The sequence below is a fragment of the Hyaena hyaena genome, unplaced genomic scaffold, assembly GCF_003009895.1.
Source record: "Hyaena hyaena isolate Hyena2069 unplaced genomic scaffold, ASM300989v1 scaffold_740, whole genome shotgun sequence".
NCBI classification, from domain to species: domain Eukaryota; kingdom Metazoa; phylum Chordata; class Mammalia; order Carnivora; family Hyaenidae; genus Hyaena; species Hyaena hyaena.
The window spans coordinates 931,379-954,923 of NW_024081380.1; positions in this window are offsets into that span (position 1 = coordinate 931,379).

The following is a 23,545-nucleotide window of genomic DNA, read 5'->3' on the forward strand; positions in this document are numbered from 1 at the left end:
ATGTGTGGTGATGCTACATTTTCTCCCTTCCTCCTTCCTTCCTACCCTCTCCTTCCTTTGCTCCCTCCCTCCCTCCCTCCCTCTCTCTCTTCCTTCCTTCTTTCTTTCCATAGTGATCATCACACCAAGATTTGTGCTGGTGTAGAGTTACCAGATAGAATTCAGATGCCAGGTTAAATTTGAATTTCAGATACTTAAAAAATTATTTTTTTAGTATAAGTATATCCCAGCTATTGCTTGGGACACATTTATACTAAAAAAAAGTCATCATTGGGGTGCCTGGGCAGCTCAGTTGGTTGAAATTCTGACTTCTGATTTCGGCTCAACTCATGATCCCAGGGTCTTGGGATCGAGCCCCATGTCAGGCTCCAGGCTGAGCACAGAGCCTGCTTGGGATTCTCTCTGTCCCTGTAGCCCTCTCTTGTTCGTGCACACGCACACACGTGCTCTCTTTCTTCTCCCAATAAAATAATAAAAAAATAAATCATTGTTTATCTGATTTTCAAATTGAATGGGATGCCCTGTATGAGAATTTACTGTCTGTTGACCTTATCTAGATGCTGGGGGGGGGCAAGAGCAGTCAATGCCACAGATATTCTCCTGCAGCACAGGAGTGGTGAGCAGCCCATACTCTTTCTGCTCAACCCCTTCTTTCCTCTTGAATCTGTTTTCTTTTCCACTTAACTCCTGAATAAGCATAGAGTTTTCATTGCCATTGGCTTTCTCGAAGGGCTTTCTGCTGTCAAGACCACTTCTCCCTCTGCCTTGCGATTTGCTTGGCCAGCCCTACTCTGGGGACACCAAGTGACATGTCTCTGAGAAGCGGCCAGCTCACCACTGCCAGCCTTCCGGATGGGGTGACTCTGTGGGACGGGCCATCTGGGGTCTTAGGGACCAGAGCCTAATTACAAACGGACCACCTGAAGGATGGCGAGTGGGCCTCCAGAGAAGGCTGGGCAAGGTCAGCTGGGGGGTGGTCCCCAAAGATGGCCATTCCCATCCCTGCACACTGTTGAGTGCTTCCTCACACGGCAAAAGGATTTTGTGAGCAATCCTGACACGAGGGGGGTGACTCTGGTGAGGATTAGGTGCCATCACATGAGGTTTTGTAAGAGGGAAGCAGAAGGGTCAACAGAGGAAGGAGATGTGCAGAGTTGGAAATGGAAACGATGCTCTGAAGGCAGATGAAGGACTGAGGAGTACAGGTCATCACTAAAAAAAGGCCTCTTTCTAGAAAAGGGCCAAATAATGGATTCTCCCCTAAAGGCCCCAGAAGGAACACCAACCTGTTGTCACCTTGATTTCAAACCTTTGATCTCCAGAACTGGAAGGGAATAAATGTGGGGTATTTTTTTAAGCTTAGTTATTTATTTTTGAGGGAGAGAAAGAGCACAAGCTGGGGAGGGGCAGAGAGAGAGGGAGAGAGAGAATCCCAAGCAGGCTCTGCACTGTCAGCACAGAGCCCAACGCAGGGCTCGAACCCACGAACCATGTGATATCATGACCTGAGCTGGAATCAAGAGTTGGACACTTAATATCCATCAACGGACGAATGGATCAAGAAATTGTGGTTTATCTACACGATGGAATACTGCATGGCAATGAGAAAGAATGAAATCTGGCCATGTGTAGCAACATGGATGGACCTTGAGGGTGTTATGCTGAGCGAAATAAGTCAGGCAGAGAAGGACAAATACCATGTTTGCAAGTATAGGAGGATTGGGAGGAACTTAACGGAGGACCATGGGGGAGAAGAAGGGGGGAAATGGTGGGGGAAAGGGAGAGAGGCAAACCATGAGAGACTCTTGAATGCTGAGAACAAACTGAGGGCTGATGGGTGTGGGGGGGAGGGGAAGGGGGGTGATGGGCATGGAGGAGGGCACTTGTGGGGATGAGCACCGGGTGTTATATGGAAACCAACTTGACAATAAACTATCTGTAAAAAAAAAAAAAAAAAAAAAAGAGAGAGTTGGACACTTAACTGATTGAACCGCTCAGGGGCCCCTAAATGTGGATTATTTTAAGCCACCAAGTTTGTAGTGATTTGGAGCAGCAGCTGCAGGGCCCTAGGACACGAGGGGGCCTGCAGAGGTCAGACGCCTAGTGGGGACCCTGGCCAGGCTGGGCTGTGCAGAGGCCGGAGCTGCTCCCTGCATGAGCCATCGATGCATCAGAAGTCTGCTCAGCTTGGGGGCGGGGCACGCTCTGAGCCTGGACTCCCAGGGATCAGAGCAGAGGAGGCCTCCCTCAGCGACGGAGCCAGCCTCAAGCGGTTGGTATGGGGACAATATCGGTGCAAGGCTCATTCCTGACACTGTTCTCATCCGCAGTGGCATCTCTGGGGACCCACTAGCCACAGACACTGACAGCATGGTTCTCCAGTCTGTGAGGCTCAGAAAAGTGAAGCAAGAAGCCCGGAGTCACACAGCAGTCAGGGGTCCTGGGAGACTGTAGTCCCAGACCCTGAGCTCCCGTTACGGGCTGCTCTCCTGTGCCCCTTTAGCTGCACAGCCCGGTCTGTCCAAGTCACTCAGTGCTGCTCCCCGCAGCCAGATTCGGAGGAAGAGCTGCCATGTTTACATTTCGAGCTGCAGCTTAAGACCCCAGATCTAGTTGCAGGCTCCCGGGAACAAATTCCCTTGTGGTTTTCCATGGCTCGGGAACCTCACACGGAACCAGAGCCGGGGGGCCTGGGCCTTGGAGAAAGAATGCTTTTTGATGTGGCCTTGACCCCACGCCCATGAGCCAGGCGACTCGTTCAGCCCTCAGACTCGACTCTTCCTCCCTGAATGAAAGGGTCATTGTTTCCCAGCTGCCCAGCCAGAAACGCCTTTGACGTGTGTTGAACTTCAGCTAATAATCAGAACCAGGCCCACGGGGCAGGAGGTGGAATGACATGGTCGTTTGGACTTAAAAGAAACATTTTAACTTCACGTTTGCCAAGCTAGAGAGAAAACTTCAGATCGCTTTTCCCCCGAGCACCACCCTCACCCACCTCTATCTTTAATTTTTACTTGTAATGTACATGAAACCTAACCCAGGGCTGTCCGGGTGAGTGTCATTTGGCTTCAGGCTCAATCCGCTGCACAGACTGGCCCACGCTGGACAGACACCGGCTTCAGAAAGTGACCTGACACTCTTGATCCCCACTGATTGTCAACTGTTGAGTTTGTCAGAGGGATGTCCAAACTGTGCTTGGCTCAGACCTGGGTGAATCACTTCCTTCTTTTGAAGAGCCCCCTGGCTTCCATACGGGTCCAGAGGGAAAATGGGAGAAAACAGCAATAATGTAAAGCTGCAGCACTTTACAATGTATTCTGTGTGCCTTTGCTCACCCCACCTTCCACACTAGGACACTGCTCCTGCTCTCCATATTCTCCCCTCTCTGCCCCGTAGCCCCTTTCTAACCTGCCTGTCTCCGTGTAGATAGCATTGCTGACTGTTTGGAACGGTGGACCCAAGATTTTGAAGCCTGCCTGAGTGCAGGCTCTTTGGGACCCTCCCACGCTGACTCAGAACGGGGCCACGTGCCCTGCTTGGTGACTGAATAATAGCACACAGGATGGAAAGAAAAACCTAAATCTAAGACCCAAAAAGCCCTTGGCTCTCCTGCTTGCCCTTTCCAGATGCTGTGACTGGCAGGCAAATGGACTTGGACTAATGTAATAGAAGAAACAAAACAAGTGAGGCCCCAGTCACCCCAAACAAAGTCATCATACACCAGCCGTGTTTGACCAATGCACCGTGACCCCACAGCCCGGAGGAGGCAAGCCCAGCCCGGACCAGAAGTGTTCAGCTTTGGAAGCCCAGATGGCCAAACTAAAGTCTTGTGGGTTCCATGGCTGTTCTTTCAGATCACCAGGTTCTGGGGTGGTTTATTACACAGCAAAGCTAACAGAAGCACACCATCTAGGGAGCTCACAATGACTTGCCAGCCTGGGTCATCTGTCTCTCCTTTATACTGCATCACACTTGCACACTTATTTGCAGACTTATTCGACTCCCCATTTACACCGCGGCCTCCATCAGAACAGGCACTATACGTCGCTGATGGCAGCCACAACTTTATGGTCGCCCGAGGGCATGGCATGTAGTAGATGTTCAATAAATCCTTGTCAAATCAGTTGATAATGGAATAATGAAATCGGACAGATCTGGTTTGGAGGCCCAACTCTTACGATATTGCTTTGTGGCTCTGGTTCATCTTACTTACCTGCCCTGGGTCTCAGTTTCCCCGTTTATAAAGCCACATTGAGTTATATAAAGCTCTTTGGAGCCACAAAGATGTTATTGGGAGGGGTTGAATGAGGTGATGTGCATGTGACTTGCCTAGGACTGTGGCAGGCAGGTGCCCAACAATGGTAGCAGCCACGTCCAAACAAAGGCGGTCTGAATGTTGTCTACAGGCTCCGTGATGTAATACAATTCTCTCCACAGACACCTTGAGCCGCAATTTTTTGGCAGCAACTGTGTATTTAAAGTGGAAAGTTTGACACTGAGACTAATCCCTGCCGTGTTGGCATTTTGGTTCCTCTGTGCTTTTCTTTGGACTTTGGGGATGTTTGCAACCACAGAGGCCCACATGCAAACACACAACCGTCTTTCACTCCACTTGCATTGTAGATGTTCCCTGTATAGAGAACGTATCAAATCAATAAGAGAGAATAATGAAGAAAGGAAAAGCAAACGCATTTCATTCATTCATTTCAGAAGGAGAGATGGGGTGCGTAAAGACCCTAGAGCAAAAGAGATCCCAACTCATGGAAAAAGCTGAAATGAAGTATGATTGGAGCTGAAGATGAGCCAAAAGGTTCTGGAGAATGAAGCCAGAGAGTTGGGCAGGGGACAGCCCACATGGGTGGTGTAGGTCATTTAAAATGCCTTTTACTTTCTCCTTAGAGCAGTGGAAAGATAATAAAAGACTGTACAAAGATCAGTTTTAGTCCCAGTTTAAATCTGGCTCATGCTATAGAGTCAGTGGCCAGGACTTCTAACAAAAATTGCCATGAAGCCTCATGTTCCGTAGGTGTCCCTGATTCCGCGGCAGACAGTGTTAGCCGTCCGAACCATCCTGTGTTGTTTGCGGACGTTTGCGAAACGATCCAGTGAAGAAATGGGCAAAAGACGTGAATAGATACTTTTCCAAAGAAGACATCCAGATGGCCAACAGATACATGAAAAGATGCTCAACATCACTCATCATCAGGGAAGTACAAATCACAGCCACAATGAGATACTGCTTCACACCTGCCAGAATGGCTAAAATGAACAACTCAGGCCAACAACAGGTGCTGGCAAGGATGTGGAGAAACACGAACCTCTTGCACTGTTGGTGGGAATGCAAACTGGAAAACAGTATAGAGGTTCCTAAAAAATTGAAAATCGAACTATCTTATGACCCAGCAATTGCACTACTAGATATTTATTTATCCAAAGGACACAAGAGTACTGATTCGAAGGGGCACATATACCCCAATGTTTATAGCAGCACTATCAACAGTAGCCACATTATGGAAAGAGCCCAAATGTCCATGAACAGATGAACGAATAGAGATGATGTGGTGTATATATGCAATGGAATACTACCTGGAGATCCAAAAGAATGAAATCTTGCCATTTGCAAGAACATGGATGAAACCAGGGGTATGATGCTATGTGAAATAAGTCAGAGAAAGACAAATATCATTATTTCATTCAAATGTGGAATTTAAGATACAAAAAGATGAACATAAGGGAAGGGAAGCAAACCTAATATAAAAACAGAGAGGGAGACAAACTATAAGAGACTCTTAGATACAGAGAACAAAATGAGAGTAGCTTGGTGGGGGAATGGGCTAAACAGAGTATGGGTATTAAGGAGGGCACTTGTTGGGATGAGCTCTGGGTGTTATAAGTAAGTGACTTATCAGTAAATTCTATTCTTGAAATCATCATTACACAAGATATTAACTAACTTGGATGTAAATTTTAAAAATAATAATAAAGAATAAAAATAATAAAGAAAGTTCCTCAGAGCCTCAAAGCATCTGTAAGACAAGAATGACAATGAAAAAATCAGCACTTCAAGGACCAAGGTCTGTGCTTTGTGATTTTTTTAAATGTTTATTCATTTTTGAGAAACAGAGACAGAGCATGAGCAGGGGAGGGGAAGAGAGAGGGAGACACAGAATGAGAAGCAGGCTCCATGCTCTGAGCTATCAGCACAGAGCCCGATGCGGGGCTCAAACTCATGAACCACAAGATCATGGCCTGAGCCGAAGGCAGATGCTTAACTGACTGAGCCACCCAGCAGCCCTTAGGGCTATGTTTCTTGGACCTGCCCTGTGGTATTGCTGTATAAGTGCCTTGTGAGCATCACCAACTCACTCGTCTGACCCTCAGAGAGCACGTGTGTGTACTGGGCACCGCTCTGACACCAGTGTGTGTGGAAACTCACTTAACTCTTGAAATAACCCTAGAACTTATTCACAGTTGTTATCCGCCTCTGCAGACCTAGAAAATATACCCCAGAGAGGGCTAGCATTTCACCAGGATTAGTGTGCAGTGCTGACGTTTGGACCTGAGCAACTGACTCAGGAGGCAATGACCTTGGCGTCAGGAACAGCACTCGAACAGGAAATAACATGCAAAATTTTGCACAGAAGGTTTGTGACATCTGAATGCAGGTCATAGGGCTGCAACATGGTGGGGCTTAGATTTGAACCCAAGAAGGTGAAAGGCAGGCCAGGCTGTTAATCACCACTGTATGCACTACTGTCATCATGGTCTTGGCACAAATGCATACAGGGATAGAAAGATCACACCTGTGTGCATGCAGTGGGTGTTAGATTCTTTAGTTCTCTCTGTGTTTCATTTGATGACATAGAGAAGAACTCAGTAGTGGGACCTATTGCCACTGATTGCCCATAATGAGTCAGGATGAGTAGCCAGGACCAGAGCAGAAGATGCTGCTTTTGGGAGCTTCTGGAAAGTCACAGGCCTACAAGTTACAGAGCCGACAAAACTCAGTGCTCATTGCACTCCTCTCTCATGCATCTCAGGTGGAAAAACAAAATCAAAAAACAAAACAAAAAGGGAAAAAGAAAGATTGTCCCTGTACATATCTGGGCAGCTCTGCTACTTTGCAAATCGGATTTTTAACATTTGTAATATCTAGTCTCCAATGATCTACATCTTCAGACGAGGCCAGGATGGGTCATCAGTCCAGCCACCAACATCCCAGGGCAGCTGTGCAGTGGGCCCCTCTGGGAAGTGGGACCTTTCTTGTTTTTCTTTGTTTTTATTTATGTGAGGGGGGGACAGGGGAAGGGCAGAGAGAAGAGAGAGAGAATCTCCCAAGTAGTCTCTGCACTGTCAGCACAGAGCCCAATGTGGGGCTTGAACTCACAAAAGGTGAGATCATGACCTGAGCTGAAATCAAGTCCGATGGGTACCCAACAAGCCACCCAGGTGCCCCTCTGTGTCACCTTTCATGTGTGGTCTTTTGTGTCTAAAGTCTCCTTTTTTCTGCAGTGACTCAGCACCCAAGCCCCTGGAAACTTTGCACGCGTGGCAGGACTCGGGGGCCCTCTTCTTTGGTGCCCGCGGGCCGGTCCCGGTGCTGCCCGGCTTCCAGCCCTCTGAGGCCAGCTGATTCGCTTCTTCCTGTCCCTCAGGTTTCGGGGTCTGTCCCCTAAGGGGCCCCGAGCAGACTGGCCTACTTTGGAGGTGAACGACCCAACAGAGCCGAGATGAGAGGAAGCGATAAGTGCAGCTGTGTCCTCACCCAGGGACTTCCTCCTCTGCAGAAACCCGGGTTCTCACGGTGCCTGTGGGGCCCCGACAGCTGGGCCGGGGGCTCTGCCCTTTACAGTTAGTCACCGGTGCGCGCAGGCCTCCCTGTGGGCCGGGGCCCAAGATGAGGTGGCAGATAAAACAGAGAGGCAGGTCTGGGCTGCCCAGGTGGGTCCTGAGAGGGGCGGGAATGAACTGCTTCCCTGCGGGCTTTCTGCCCACATCAGGGGGGACCCTCGGCCCCACAAGAAGCCAAGTGTCCTGAACAGGGACAGAGCGGGGACTCAGGACTAGTGGATTCCACACGTCTGTGCCAAGTGCTGGGCTCTGGTCTGAACATGTCGGGACAGCATCTTACTTAGGCTTCACAGTGTGGGGATAAAGCAACGACCCACAGCCTCGGCTCTAGTGACACGGGGGAGGGTGGGGAGTTCTGGGTCCGGTGCTGCCCTGAGTGTGGCAGGGAGGGAGCGGCGCCCCTCCCCTCTGCCCCTCCCCGGGGGCCAGGGGCACCTCTGCTCCCGACTGAGACAACCAAAAATGTCCCCAGACGTGGCCCGTGGCCCTCTTTGGGGACACCCCTCCCTCCCCCTCCCCCTTTCTCCCTCTCCCCCCTGCCTCCCGTCTTCCGCCTTCCCCTTCTTTCCTCCCTCCTCGTTTTTCTTCCTTCTTTTTTCTTACTTCCCCTTACTTCCTCCTCCTCCCACTCTCTCTTCCTCTTCCTCCATCTCTTCCTTCTTCCTTCCCTTTCCTTCCTCTCCTCCTCCCCTCCTCCTCTTCCTTCTCTCTTTCCTTCTTTTCCTTCTCTTCTCCTCCTTTATTGGTCTGTCTCTTTTTTCAATGATTATTCATTTATTTCGAGAGAGAGGGAGAGATCAAGAAGGGGAGGGACAGAGAGAGAGGGAGAGAAAATCCCAAGCAGGTTTGGTGCTGTCACCGCAGAGCCTGACATGGGGCTCGAGCTCATGAACAGTGAGATCATGTTGGTCTGTCTCTAGTCACATCCCTTTGCTTCTGTTGGATTCTTGCCCATCTAGAAAATACAGAATAAAGCTGTCCCGAACATTAGCAACCTGTGCTGCCCACTGCAGATCCCCGCCTGCTCTTTAATGCATACACACACGGACACTTTACTAAATTAGAACATAGTACGCATTACAGTATCGTGCGATTCTCACTTGATAAGAGAAGCATGTCCCTGTCTCCTTAAAAATTCTTGAAAACATTATTTTGATGTCTATATAATCTTCTATTTTATGTCTGTAACTATTGATCACAATTTATGTCCCCCACTTCCCATTTGTTGGTCATCTACATTGCTCACATATTTATAAATAAGTAATAAAATAAATGATAAATAAAAAAACAAATAATGAAAATAACTAACTAAATAAATACATAAGTCTGAAGTAAGCATCCTTGCAAGAACCTTTAAGCATCCTTCCATTTGCTCAGAAACATTCCTAGAGGTAAGATTAAGACAAAATTAACTATTGGTGATGTCATGTGTCATGATGGCTACGGATTGCTCTCTATAAAAAGGACGAACAAATATAGATGCTGGCCCCTTCAGTGTGAGGAGCTGAGTCACCCATCCTCGACAACTCTGGTGACTAACGTCATTCAAAAGTTGACACCTTAATAGCTAAAAAAAAAAAAAAATAGCACCTTACTTTTTATTCAATTTGTCTTTGTTGGGTTGTTAGTGGAGAGAAATATTTTTGAGATGTTTATTATTATTTGAACATCTTTTTTTGGTTCTAGAGTTCTTGGGTGTTGAGTATATTTTCTTTTTTTCTCTTTGCCGGGCTATATATTGGGATGACTTTTTCTTAATTTTCTTTCTAGATTAAGGATAATATTAATATCTTATGTTTATGTTACAAACATTATTCCTCAGTTTTTTTATACCTTTCACATTGGCTTGTGATTTAGACAATATGTATTATCTCTTTCTCTATGACATTTAAGAGAAAAATACATTCATGGAGAAAATTTATAAAAACCAAAACTGAGTAAACTACAGTGTTTTGAGTTCCACCAGAAATAATCATTATCACCAAATATTACCATTACTTTGGTGCATTTCCAGCAACTGTAACTAAAATGTTACAACCTTTTGTTATTTTAAAATTGGAATCACATAGTACACGTTATATTGTAATCTGCTTCTGTGGGCATCCTTTGTTTCCTCAGTAGTTCTATAGGACATTTTTAATAGCTACAAACTCTTCCATTTTGAAGTTGCAATATGTCATTCTTAACAGTAGCGGTAGTCAGGAATTTTAGATACTTCAATCTGTCACCTGGAATAAATTCGATACATCAGCACTATTCCGCCTATGGATTCCATGCAGGGAAAACATCCAATTACCTCCTCCCTGTTTACTCCTAGGAGTGGCATTGTGAAGTCCATGATCTGTCCATTTTAAAGAGGGTGCTCTGGATTCATTGGTCTGATTCTGCTTTTTGTTTGTTTATTCGTTTGTTTTGTGTTTTAGATTCCACCTGCGAGTGAGATCGTATAGGGTTTGTCTTTCTCCATCTGACGTATTTCACTGAGCATAATATCCTCCAGGTCTCCATCCACGTTGGTCGTAAATGGCAAAATCTCATCCCTTTTAATGATTGTGCAATATTCCATTGTATGTATAGAGAGATCACACTTTCTTTATCCATTCACTTAACGATGAACACTCGGCACAGAAATGAAAGCCACAGCACAGGGAATATAGCCAAAGGTATTGTAATAGCATTGTGTGTTGACAGATGGCGGCCACACTTGTGGTGAGCACAGCATAATGTATAGAGAAGTTGAATCACTATGTCATACACATAAGACTAAGGTAACATTGGGTGTCAAATACACCCCAATTTTTTTAAAGACTATGATTACACATGACTAGATTGTCTTTTCAAAAGTTTGGCCAAATTACCCCTCCACCCAGTGTTTCCGAGGGCGGAAAAGCCTAAAAGCCAATAGTGACAGAGATGAGAGTTTACACAGGATGTGGTTCCTAAGGGTGCCTATCTCCCCTTGTCTCTTCCCTTCAAGTAGATATTCTAAACTATTGTGAAATTTCAGCTCAAGCCTTTGGGGATTCTAGCGTTGTTCATTTTAACTGTTGATTCTGTGAAGTGCATGCCTGCACGGCGTATTTCTAGCTTCAGCAACATGCACGTTGACCTCTCTCTCCCCAAACAACTGTGTTTTTCCCTCTGGTTCTCTCCCTTAATCACATTTTCATAATTTCCTTAGGGCCATCACACAGAGTGACAAGCCCCACACTGTGTCCATCAGGGCCAGTTAGGGCTGTTGACAGTTGACATTTTCCAAAGTGACAGTGCAATGTGGTACTGGGACCAGGGCATTCCAGAAGGAAAATCATTCCAGGCGAGCTTGGGAATGCGGTTGGATGGCAGGAAGAACGATCTGGTCGGCAGACACAAAAGTTTTGAGCATCCCTAGGAAGAGAGCGCAGCTGGAAACCGGGATCACCTTTCATTAAAAGGAAAAAGGAGAGAATTAGAGGCAGGAATCTGACCAAGTTAACTCCAAATATTAGCCACGATGTCCATCGTCACGCTTCCTATGGTCTACAAACGTTTTGGGGGCTCCACAAACTAAAGATTATAGGCTAAATCTGGCCCACTGTCAGTTTATCTAAATAAAGTTTTATTGGGACACAAAGACACTCACTTGTTTGCATCTGGTCTGCTGCTGATCCCACACTACAAAGGCAGAGTTGTGTGGTTCTGACAGAGACTGAATGACTCACAGAGATGAAAACTACCCTTGGCCAACTCCTGGCCACTCAATGCTTCTTGACTGATACTTCCCGAGAGCAGGGTTGCGTCTTGTCCCTTGTTGGACAGTCAGCAACGTGGGACACTGGGAAGGTGCTCAAACAAAGCATACAAACAAGAGGCCCTGTAGACAGAGGGACACTTACAAAGGGAGGCTGTGTAGTGAGCATAGGCCAGGGGATAGCCCGACCAGGCTTGCAATCCTGATTCTGCCCGCCACTCACGGTGTAGCCTCGGGCAAGTCCCTTCACTTCTTGAACTCCTCACTGGTGAGATGAGAAATAAAAACTCCCTTGCCTGGCTGTCTCCGTGCTTAAACAAGAAAGCAAAATACACATGGTTTCTCTGTTGTGTTTGAAATCAAATGGGGCAAGAGGCATAGACAAGTTTTTGGCTTATCTCTTGGGATTCTCAAAATTTGTAGAGATGCTCATTTTATCAGTACAGAAGGAGGAGGAGGAGTGGAGTCACGGCCCTTCCTGGAAGGTAGATAGAATGTAGGGAAGGGGGGGCATCTGGATTGCCCAACACTGTGATCCGAAGGGAGCCAAGGAAGTGATCGATGTCACCTGAGCCCCGGAGCCTCCCCACCTTTAGGTGTGTGTTGATGGAGCATAAAGGTTCCACCCAGGTGTTATCACCATTGCTCTTAAAACAAGTGAGTGGGGTGGCAAGAGCTCAGTTACCTTAACCAGGGCCAAAGGGTTACAAATATGGTGCCCAACTTTGCAAATACTGAAGAGCCACATCACAGCCAGTGCAGCCACTCCCCTGCCTACGAGATGCTCATAGAGGCACAGAGACCGACAAAATGGGTACCAGAACTGTACATTTGGAGGGTGAATGAAGGAAAAAGGAGTGACACACAGAGAGAGGCAGTGAGGAGAGACAGAAACATATATTCAGGTCACTCCCCTGTTTTCCCAGCCCCATGTGTCGTTTTCCAGGGTGTTTGGCGAGTCACCCTCTTTCATCGTGGCACATGTGAAGGTCACGGACCCCCTTCCTCATTCTAGTCCTGGTCAAAATCAGAAAGCAGAGAACTATGCCAAAAATGAAGTCTATTCTCTGAAGCTAATATTTCGCCACACATCAGGGCTTCGGGTGACTTGAAGGTTGGCGTCTGGGCTTGTGCTGTCCAATCCGATTTATCCATTGTGCCAAATTCCAGTTGACAAATAAAGGAGGGAAATGTAGATTCATGTGCGGCCAGAACAGGAGAGGCTGTCCTTTGAGAGTGCACACTGATGACTTCAAGGGGCTCTCTAAGGTTTTCCCATCTCTTTGGGCCAGTTTGGGGGCAAGGCTCTCCCCAATTTTTTTAATTCCGTGGGGTGGTGGGAAGTTTGACTCCTAGCAACGCCTTCATGCCCTCATCTGGGATTTAATTTTCCTGACACTTTTCCTGTCTAGGACACAGACAATGATTGGGGACGGAGGGAGAGGAGGCACAGAGAGAGCATTGAAGAGTCACTTGAGGTCGGCCCTTGGACCCATCAGCTTGAGCCGCACCCAGTCTTCTAAAGCTGCCCCTCAGTGATGCCCACTTACACCCATGATGCTTTCATACTGGAAACATCGCAGCCAGGAAATAACAAAGGGACCACAAAAAGCAGTGGACCTGGGAGGTGGGGAGTAGATCAAAAGTCCTCCAAGCAGTCCTCACTAGGAAACCACAGCAAGGTGAAAGAGACCAGGACGGGAGGCAAGGAATTGAGGGGCAAAACCTGCCCATACCAGTTGCCATGACCATCCTCAAGAAATTAAACATTAGTATTTTGGGGGGCGCCTGGGCGGGGGCTCAGTCAGTTGCCTGTCCTACTTCGGCTCATGTCATGATCTCATGGTTTGTGAGTTCAAGCCCCAAATTGGGCTCTGTGCTGACAGCTTGGAGCCTGGAGCCTCTTCAGATTCTGTGTCACCCCCTCTCTCTGTCCCTCCCCTGCTCGTGAGCTGTATTTCTGGGTCTCTCAAAAACAAATAAACATTAATTTAAAAAAAAAAAAAAGAGATTAGTGTTTTTTTGCAACAATGAACCCAAGTTGGGAAGAAGGAAAAATATTGTAAAAAGATGTAAAGAAAGAAAAGGAAGTACTTACTATGAAATTTTTAAAAATTTTCCAACAGTTTTATTATTTTTTTAAATGTTTATTTACATTGAGAGAGAGAGACAGTGTGAGCAGGGGAGGGGTAGAGAGAGAGGGAAACACAGAATCCAGGGCAGGCTCCAGGCTCCCAGCTACCAGCACAGAGCCTGACATGGGCCTCGAACCCACAGACCGTGAGATCATGACCTGAGCCGAAGTCGGACTCTTAACCGACTGAGCCCCCCAGGCGCCCCCCAAATTTTCCAGCAGTTATAGATGTACACGTGTTTTGTAAGGACGGTACCAACAGTGGTGATGCAGTCCCTGCTCTGTGTCTCCCCGTATGAACGTCTTACATTAGTGTCGTACATTCGTCACAGCTAACGCACCTATATTGACACATTGCTCTGCACTCAACACCCCACTTTTTCAGATTTCCTAGGTTTCCCTCTCCTATCATTTGTGTGCTCCAGGACCTCCCCCAGGACACTGTGTCACATGTGTGTCTCCATAGCCTCCTTAAACTGTGACGCCTCCTCAAACTGTGACGCCTCCTCAGACGCTCCTTGCTTTTGAGGACCTGACATCCAGGCAGAACTGCTCAGGTGTCTTGTAGGACAGCCCTCGATTTGGTGCAGCTGATATTTTTTTATAGTGATCAGACAGGGGGAAGCTCCAGAGGTGAGGTGCCCTTCTCGTCACATCATATCGAGGGGCGTCCCATCAACACCAGGTATCACTGTTGATGCTGACCTGGGTCCCATAGCTGAGGGCGTGTTCTCTATGTCTCTCCGCGATAGTCACCAGCCCCATCCCATCGCCACCTTCCACACTGTCGTCCTTGGAAGGCAGTCACCACAGCAGCCCACCTTAAGAGGTGGTAACTTGTACTCACCTCCTTGAGGGAAGAGGAGATGGATAACTTCTTTGGCATTCTTCTGCACGGCCAATCTGTGTCTTCTTCTCTACTCATTTGCTCACTCACTTAGATCAGTATGGTGTCTTGCTGTCATTGTGTACCCTGGGTACAGCCCAAGACAACATTGTTAATTTGTGCCTCTGCACAGTCCTGCTTTGGCCACTGGGAGCTCTTGATCGTCCTCTGGGTCTTCTTTTTTAAAAAAAATTTTTAACATTTATTCATTTTTGAGAGATAGGGAGTGAACAGGGTAGGGGCAAAGAGAGAGAAAGAGAGAGAGAGGGAGACACAGAATCCGAAGCAGGCTCCAGGCTCTGAGCTGTCAGCACAGAGCCTGACGTGGGGCTCAAAGCCATGAACTGTGAGATCATGACCTGAGCTGAAGTCAGACGTTCAACCGACTGAGCCCCCCAGGTGCCCCTCCTGCTTCTTTTAATCACATCCCATTATTCTGGGTGTTGAGCACTGTATTACTCTCCGGCCCCACAAGATCTTCTAGACTCATTTTATTTTTTTAAATATTTCTTGCCCCAACCCTAGAATCAGGCATTTCTCCAAGGGTCCCTGTTCCTTCCTTTGGAGGTTGGCTGGAGAAACCATAACTGTGTACTAGACATGCTCGTGCTACTGGGGTATCGTTTCTTCGAGAGAGAATGTCGCTTTTGACAGCACCACGTGATTAGCAATAAGAACACTGTTATATGGAAAAGAAGCTCCCTCCCTCCCCTGGAGTGACTCTTTTTTCACCGGAACAGGAATAGGGGCACCTCAGTTTAAATAAAAAAGAAAAAAAAAAGATTTTGCAGAGACTTAACCTTTGGCCAACAATCATTTGCTGTGTCATCTTCAGCATTTGACTCACCTTTCTGGTTCATCATTTGCAAACGGGAAAACATGGTGTCTAGCTTCTATCGCTATATTCGAATGGAAAATCATACGTATAAAGAATCTAGAACAGTCAGTGCCTCTCTATGGTAAGCACTCAGCAAGGATTAGTAAGCCACTCATCCTAAAATCCTAGCCTTTAGTGAAATCCTGTATATATACATAATTATGAGTTAACATGTAGGTGCTTACTATGAGCATGGTTATATGTAGCCTCCTTACATTAACACATCCAATCCTCATAACAACCTAAGAAGCTGCCCCTTTCATGGATGAGGAAACTGAGCTATAGGGAGGTTAAGTCGGCTGCCAGTGCTACACAGCAGCGGGGCCCGGAGCAAGGAATACTCTGGAGCTGGGGTCCATGCTGCCGGATGAGCTTGGGGAAACCCAGTACCTCAGTTGTAGAGTGGAGCTCACAAAACCAAGTTCATGGGTTGCAGTACGGTCTGAATGCATCTATTCACTCAATTGCAAAATATTTAGAGATGCCTTCCACGTTCTAGAGAGAGCATATAAATCACCCAGCACTCGGCGTCATTAGACAACTACAGGACCTTAGAGCACACAGAGCCCCACGGGAGCACACTCTGGCAAGCTGGGTTTCAGCTCCCTCTTTGTTTCCTTGCTTGGCAACGTTGTGTGGTGTCCAACCTGACCAGCTGTACGTGGTCAGCCTGGCAGAGACGGTGAAAGGACTGGATCCCAACAAATGCACTTCCTACTCTTGTGGGGCTTATGGATGTTAGACGTGCATTAAAGTAGTTTTGCAGACTCTCAAGGATGGCATGAATGTAAGGGACACTCAAGATCATTATTCTTGTCATTTTTTATTACTGATCGATTTCCTTTGTAGCGTGACGGCATTAACAGCCACATAGTTGGCAGGCGGTGCTGCTAAATGGCCCACAACCGGCTTGCTGGGGGGAAGCAAACCCCTGATGTGTATCTCTTTCCAATTTCCCTGGTGTAAACACTCAGCCTGTGGCCCATTTCAAGCTGCCTGCTTGATATCACTGAGACCAGAGTTGAAGAGAGGGTTCATGTGAGGGCCTGAGCCCCCCCCACACGTGGCAGTGGAGGGGGACCCTCACCACCCGCTCTGGGAAGGCAGGAAGAAATGGGTAGACCGAGGTGTCACTGACAGAGGTGTCACACAGTTTAAATTTGAACTCCGTTCTGTGGGACAAAAAAAGTCATTTTGTTTTTCCTGCCCACCAGGACTCTGAAAAACTCCCTTGTAGATCCCGAGGCTCTATCAGAGCATTTGGGGCTTTTTGTCCGCGGATGCGGCTGTCAGCTTGGGAATCACTGATTCGGTTCAGCAGGTGCTCCTGGTGCATTATGTATGCACACAGCCCCGTGTGCGGCCCCGCAGGGGACATCCAGGGAAGCAGATTCAGAATGTCACAGCCGGTAAGGGACTGAGGGTCCGGTGAGAGAGGCAGACCCACCCGTGATCTGCAGAACCGCTTTGTGTAATAGATGGGGGTTCAACAGAGCCCGTGTGCCCACAGCACAGGGCATGCAGTGACACTGGGAAGAATGAGTTCCGTGCTAGCACAACAGGGAAGGCTTCCTGGAGGAGGCCCTTGGGGCCTGGGGGAAACTGCACCTGTCTTTCCTTTGGCTGAATTCAGAGCCCTCTCAAACACTGCCCAGTGCCTTCAGGGTCGTCCTCAGTCAAAACCGCAGACCCCTCGCTGGGTCCGCTGCACCCTGGCAGTCTCCAGCTACAAGCTCCTCCCTCTCCGCGGAGCCCCAGGGATTCACCTCTGCCACGCGCCCCTGACCTGCTTTTGCACATTCTTACCCCTCCATGTGCAGCACACTGTCCTCACTTCCTCATACGAGAGTCCGGGCGTCCTTCCAAACACAGCTATGTCGGCTCTTTGGAAACAACTCCTAACCCCTTTAGGTCTGGGCTGCGTGTACCTTTTCTGCTTTCTGATAAGAAGCTCTGAGTTTCTCTGCTTCAGCCTTTAATGTGTGTGTTCCTTTAACACGTATGTATGGGACACTTGGTGGAGTTGTGGTGGCAGCAAACGTTTGTTGAGCATGTACTGTGTTTCGAGCACCGCCTGCACTGACGCTGAATCTCCGCAATAATCCTTGGCCGTCCATTATCATCATCTGTTTTCAGGGTAAAGGAATTAAGGCATAAAGAAGCTTAGCTGCGAGTTCAAGGTCACACTGCTAGCCATCCAGTGAGATGCGACCGAGGTTTGAATCTAGGTATCTAGATGCGGGGTGGACAGTCCAAGTGGCTCGTGCCTTTTGCTTCCCGTGACGCAGTAGGCAGGGGAGAGCGAAAACCTTCTAGAATCTCAGTCCTGGAGCGGAGATGGGTGCAAGGCACAGGCACAAAATAGAAGGTAACTATTCTAAACAGAATGTAATAGAGTGTAAGGGCGCGAACCTCTTCCTGTCCTGCTTGTCACTGGAAAAGGGGACTCGTAAGAGCACGTTCTTCGCAGTCTGGCGTGAGGGTAAAACAGGACAGTGTGTGCAGCACGCCCGGGACAGAATGTGCAGCGAGCAAGGCTCCCGTCGGTACGGTCTGCCGTGCCTATTACACTTCGTCTCTACTACCCTCTTGGAGAGCAGGCTTGCAGAAATTTTTTGCAGAATAAATGCCTGGATGGGACAGAAGCTAGAAGAATTCAGCGCATTCATCCCTAATGACCTTGTCATATGATATTTCAGAATAGGTTTGAATATTCCTGCCTTGTGAAGCCCCTAGAAGATGAAATGCTTTCTGGAGTGCACACTCCCTCCCCCCAGACCTTCCTGTCCTCTCTCAGCCCCAGGGACAGCCAGTGTGGCAGGTCGTCAGGGCCCTTCCCCGTTCCGTGAGTATTTGTCAGGCAGTCACTTGTGGCTGGAAATGTGTGCATCCAGTAACACACATGACCCACGAGAGCGGTGAAAATCTCTATCTAAAACATCTGTGTGGGTACCAGCTGCTTGGTAACAAATACATCTTTAATGAAATCAAACAATCCAGCAGGATTTATTGATTGAGAACAATTGCTTTTAACTACAGCCTAGTAGCCAGGACCGTTAACATTCTTTTTCGTTCAATTAGTTCAGTTGGTTTGAATTAGAGACACTTGGCTATTAGCTAAGAAAAATAAATGCTATTGCCATTCAGCATTTGACCACCCCCCACCCCCCTTATCCCTGCACTGAGGCAAGGCAGGGCTAACCCAGCAGAAGAGATTTTTGAGGGAATTCCAACTGTTAGTGGGGAAGGGAGTCTTGCAGCCAATCAAAGTCCAACAAACTCCAAACTGGGAACCCTTCTTGACCCACAGTCTCGAATAAAGGGCAGGGGGTAGGAGGTTCCTCCGAGTACTCTCTCAGAATCTGGGAATCTACCTCAAATCCAGGCAGCCCTCACACTGAATGGTGCTTCTCAAACCAGATTTTATAGCATGGCTGTAGGTTTTTATAGGAAGATGTTCTATATACTATATAATATGTTTTTTTTCCTTCTGCTTTCTCTTGTTGACTTAAAAAAACTTACGGACATTTACTGAAGTATAATTAAGAGTGTTATGTTAGTTGCAGGTGTACCCTATAATGCTTCGACTGTTGTATACATGACCGAGACCACAGGAACCACTGTCCCTCTGTCACTCAAATGAGGAGCCTGGGGATCACCTCCAGATTCTCTTCCCTCCCACCCCTCATATGAAATGGGTCCCCACACCCTGTGAATTCCGCATCCTGCGTTTCTTTGGAATCTGTCATGTCCTTCCGTTTCTACATTCTTAGGGAGGATCACTGCATCTGTTGTTACCTGGATTAATGCATCCATGTCCTGCGCTGGCCTCTCTATGGTAATCTCACTCCTACCCACCAGTCCTGGAGGCTCGGAGGTATGAGCTATTATTAATAGGGCTGCTATAGCACAGAATTAGGGGCATAAACACCAGAAATTTATTCTTTCCCAGTCTTGGACATGGGAAGCCCAAGGTCAAGGTCCGAGACCATGGAAAGGGGTGCTTTCTTCTGCTGTCTCTCTCGCTGGCTTGCAGGAGAGAGACCTTCTCACTGTCCTCACCCAGACATCCCTCCATCCCGCATGTTGTATGTATGCTAATCTTCCTTGAGAAGATACCACTCATATTGGATCATTGCCCACTCATAGGACCTCCTTTTACTTAATGACTTTGGTACAGACTCTATCTCCGAAAATAGTCACATTCCGAGGTTAGGACTTCAACATGTGAATTTGGAAGGGAACACAATTCAGCCTATGACAGGAGATTCCCAAATCATACCTAGAACAAGCGCCCAATAGATCGCTGTGGCCTTTGGGATAAAGTCAAGCTCTTTAGCTCTACTCATGAGGGGAAGATCACTGACTTGCCTTCATTCCATCCCCTCCCACTACTCTGAGATTAGGTCTCTTCTATTTCTGTCCCAGGTCACATTCTAAATGCTTCTGAGTATTAGCTCATTTCTTCCTGCTAACAGCTGAGATGCAGAAGGACAATGTCAATGACCCAGGATCTGCTGGAAACTTCTCCGGACAAGGCCTGGGAGTTGCTTATCTTGTGATCCTCAGTACTGGGCACAGCGTCCAGCATCAAATTGATTCTCAATGAGATTATACAATGAGATATTTTCAAACCAGTGTTGGACTTTTTATGCAGATATGCGTACTCAGAAGCCAGCATCCTGGAGTTTCCAGATGACCTTGAGTTTGGAGGCTTATGTGGGATGTTGTGTCACTCTCCCTGATCAGGAAATATGCCCGGGTGCTCTGGGGATGGTGTCGCAGGGGGCTGGGCTGGGCTTCTGCTGTGAGCACCCATTCCTTGAGGCCAACTGTAGAGACGGCCTCACTGCTAGCTGGATTTTTGTCAGCTCACCCAGGCCATTGGTGGAGTTGAAGACTTCTTCCCCACCCTTCATGTTTCCTTCCAGGTCGATGGGGCTTCACCAGTCTTGTTACATCTGCTACTTCTTCCCAGGAGTCGCTGGGAAGTAACCTCTGGAAAATTAAGCAGAGCGTGTTGGTCTCAGCCACTGCTTTTCCCATTGGAAACAAGCATTCCATGGGCAACTCCTGTCTCCATCCATCCTCCTTTGCCCCGTTCCTCCATGGTGCCATTGTGGGGACACCAACCCCCTCCAGTCCAGCTCCTGGCTGGGCGCCGCCATAGGTATGGGCCTGGCCTAAAGCACTCATTCTCTTGCCTCTAACTTCCATGCTCGTCCCACTCAATTGACATCAGTAAGGAAGGTGGACTGTGGTCTCTATCCATTCTTCTCATTTCCTGTTTCTCCATGTGTTTAGCTCTCAGGCAGAGATGAAAGATGATATACAAGGCTCTACAGTCAGGGCTGGCTGCCTGGATTACTGAGATATTTGAGGGCACAGAACAGATTCGGAGTGGTTGCAGCTTTGGTGGGGCCAATGAGTGGATGGATGAGGCCTTTGCCTTAAGGGCAGGGAGACTGACCTGAGCAGAACCTCATATAGGAGGGGTGGGCCTTCCCAGCTGTGCAGCCTTGGGGTACGTGGTGGTTTGGCTTTGGTGAGTGATCCCAGCTTGTGATAACTTTTTTCGCAGCAGAATGACTTTCTTGAGAAGCAGCCTGTATATTTTCGACTGCAGAACGGCCCATGGGTCCTGTGAATGGCTTTAAGCCAAAGGAAATCAGGCCTATGAGCATCTCCAGAAGGGCACAGGGTTGTGTGGCTGTTACTGTAGGTGACCTTAGTGGATATCCTCCGCATGGGGTCTGTCAAGCATATGCCAGCTGTTGGGGCTTCAGTAAAGGCGCGGGTACTAGGTATGGGGCACCTGGGTGACTCAGTCGGTTCAGCATCTGACTTCGATTCAGGTCATGATCTCATGGTCCGTGGGTTCGAGCCCTGCGTCGGGCTCTGTGCTGACTGCCAGCTCAGCCTGGAGCCTGTTTCAGATTCTGTGTTTCCTTCTCTCTCTGACTCTCCCCTGCTCATGCTGTCTCTCTCAGAAATAAATTTTAAAAAATTAAAAAAGAAAAATGTGCCGGTACTGGGCAGCCATGGGCGGCCTTAGGGTACACCTTGACCTTAGAATGCACAAGTGCGGGAGACATAGGTGAATGCTGTGGGCTGGCTTCTCAGCTCCAATGTGGACGTGTCCTTCCCTAACTAGGCCTGGCCAGAGCAGAGACCGGACTGCGAGGGAGAGAGCTTTCCAAGCATATCCACTGCTTTTGGTCTGCATGGTGGTGGGTACAGTGGCCACACGGGGAGGGAAGAAGTCGGGCTCGGAAGGGTGTTCCCTGATGGGAAGGAGGGGCAGCCGCAGGGAGGCGGCGTGTTCAGGCAGGTGTGCGATGTGCTGAGGACACTGTGCACACTTTATGTTACTGGAGGAAGATGATCCCATTCAGCTTAAATTCCCACATTTCGGGGAGACAGAATCGCCGGCACGATTGGACTGGCAACCCCACAGGCCTCAAGCCAGGAGAGTTTCCTCCACCTCGGTCTGTCTCCGAGCTGTTGTAAGAACATGGGTGGCACTGAGAGCTGGCTGTGGGCGACATCGGTTTTCCTGGGAAGCTGAGAAACTCACTTCAGGACTGGGGGGCGGGGTTTTTGGCATTCAGTGGCTTGGGAAACAGAACTAATCTTGTCAGTCCTATCTGACCTATTAATTTTTTCAACTGTTCCAGGAGCAAGAGGCAAATGAGAGAATTGGCATTAAAGTAAGACGCTGAAGAAGAAAGCACACTCATTTCAGCGGGAAATGACCTGGTTAAGGAACCTCAAGTGTCCCCCGGAATCAAAGTCTTCTCCAGACCAAAGATGAGCCTCATAAGAAATCCGAGAAGAGCGCTCTGACACTTTAACCCGAGAATTTTGAACTCTGGACTTTTAACTCAGAAAGACCAAAAAGCCCCTGATTTCAGCCTTTAATTTCTTTGAGATTTCCTTTTGCAAGGGGGTTTCATCTTCAAACCGCACCTTCTCCGCGGGACCTTGATAATGGGAGAGGCTCGTATTCAAGTTGGAGCATCTCAGAGGTTGGCGTTTGATAAGTGGAGGGTTCGTGTGCCTTTTATTACCCGTCTATCCCCCTGGTTCAGGTGCCTTCGTTGCAAAGCTTCTGAGGGATTCACAGGGTGGCAGAGATCAGTCAGGATGGGAAGAGGGAAATGAGTCAAGTTCAGACTCGGTGGAAGAAGTCTTGCTGTTGACCTACTTCAGAGCTTTCTGGTGTCAAAGTCTAAACTGTCCCCCAAGTGGCCTCGGGGGGTCCATACGGAGGAAGGGGGACTGGTGTCAGGCTGTGAAGGTGGGAGGGACAAGCAGACAGACAGCTATTCTGTTGGTCTCCTACCAGAGCATGGTGACGTCATGCGTGTGATTTCCAAGCCCACTGTGTTCATTAGGAGCATGCTGATCTGGGGTGGGTGGCGGCCAATGCCTCTTACCTTTTCCCGCTTTTCCTAACAAGTGCATGATGTCTGTTGGCATCTCTGTCCTGGCTTCCCCTCTCTCCTTTGACAGGTTGACGTGGGGATGAGCACCATGCATGAGGCACACACTTTCCCTGCTTCCTGGAAAGCGGGTCCTCCCCAGTCCCCATCCTGGACAGGTGAGCCCCAGCCCAGCAAAGCCTGTAGCTGGTGGGCAAAGTGGGTCCCTTTCCAAGCTCACTTAGCCGGCCCTTGTCTCATTCTGAGCTCTGTCCTCTGACTGAGCCTCACCACAGTAAGAGATATATTGGCCTTGATCTTGTCTTATTTCTTGACTTGTTCTGAAGCTAAATAAGATGAGTGCTTGCTTTCTGCTAAACAGAGGCCTGAGGTACCTCAGCCCCAGTATCCATTTCCAGGGAGGTTTTCATAGACTCCAGGCATGCTGGTGGAGGGGAGGCATTGGGGGAGACACATGGCAGAGGGCATGGCACCCAGCCAGGACTCCACACACCCAGAGAAGCCCTCCTTGTTCATGTCACCCACGCTGCTATCTGTACCATCTCACTAATCCATGAATGTAGCTACCACCAACAGGTGCTGGGCGCCACGAAGGGTGTGCATGCTGTTGCGTTTAACCTTC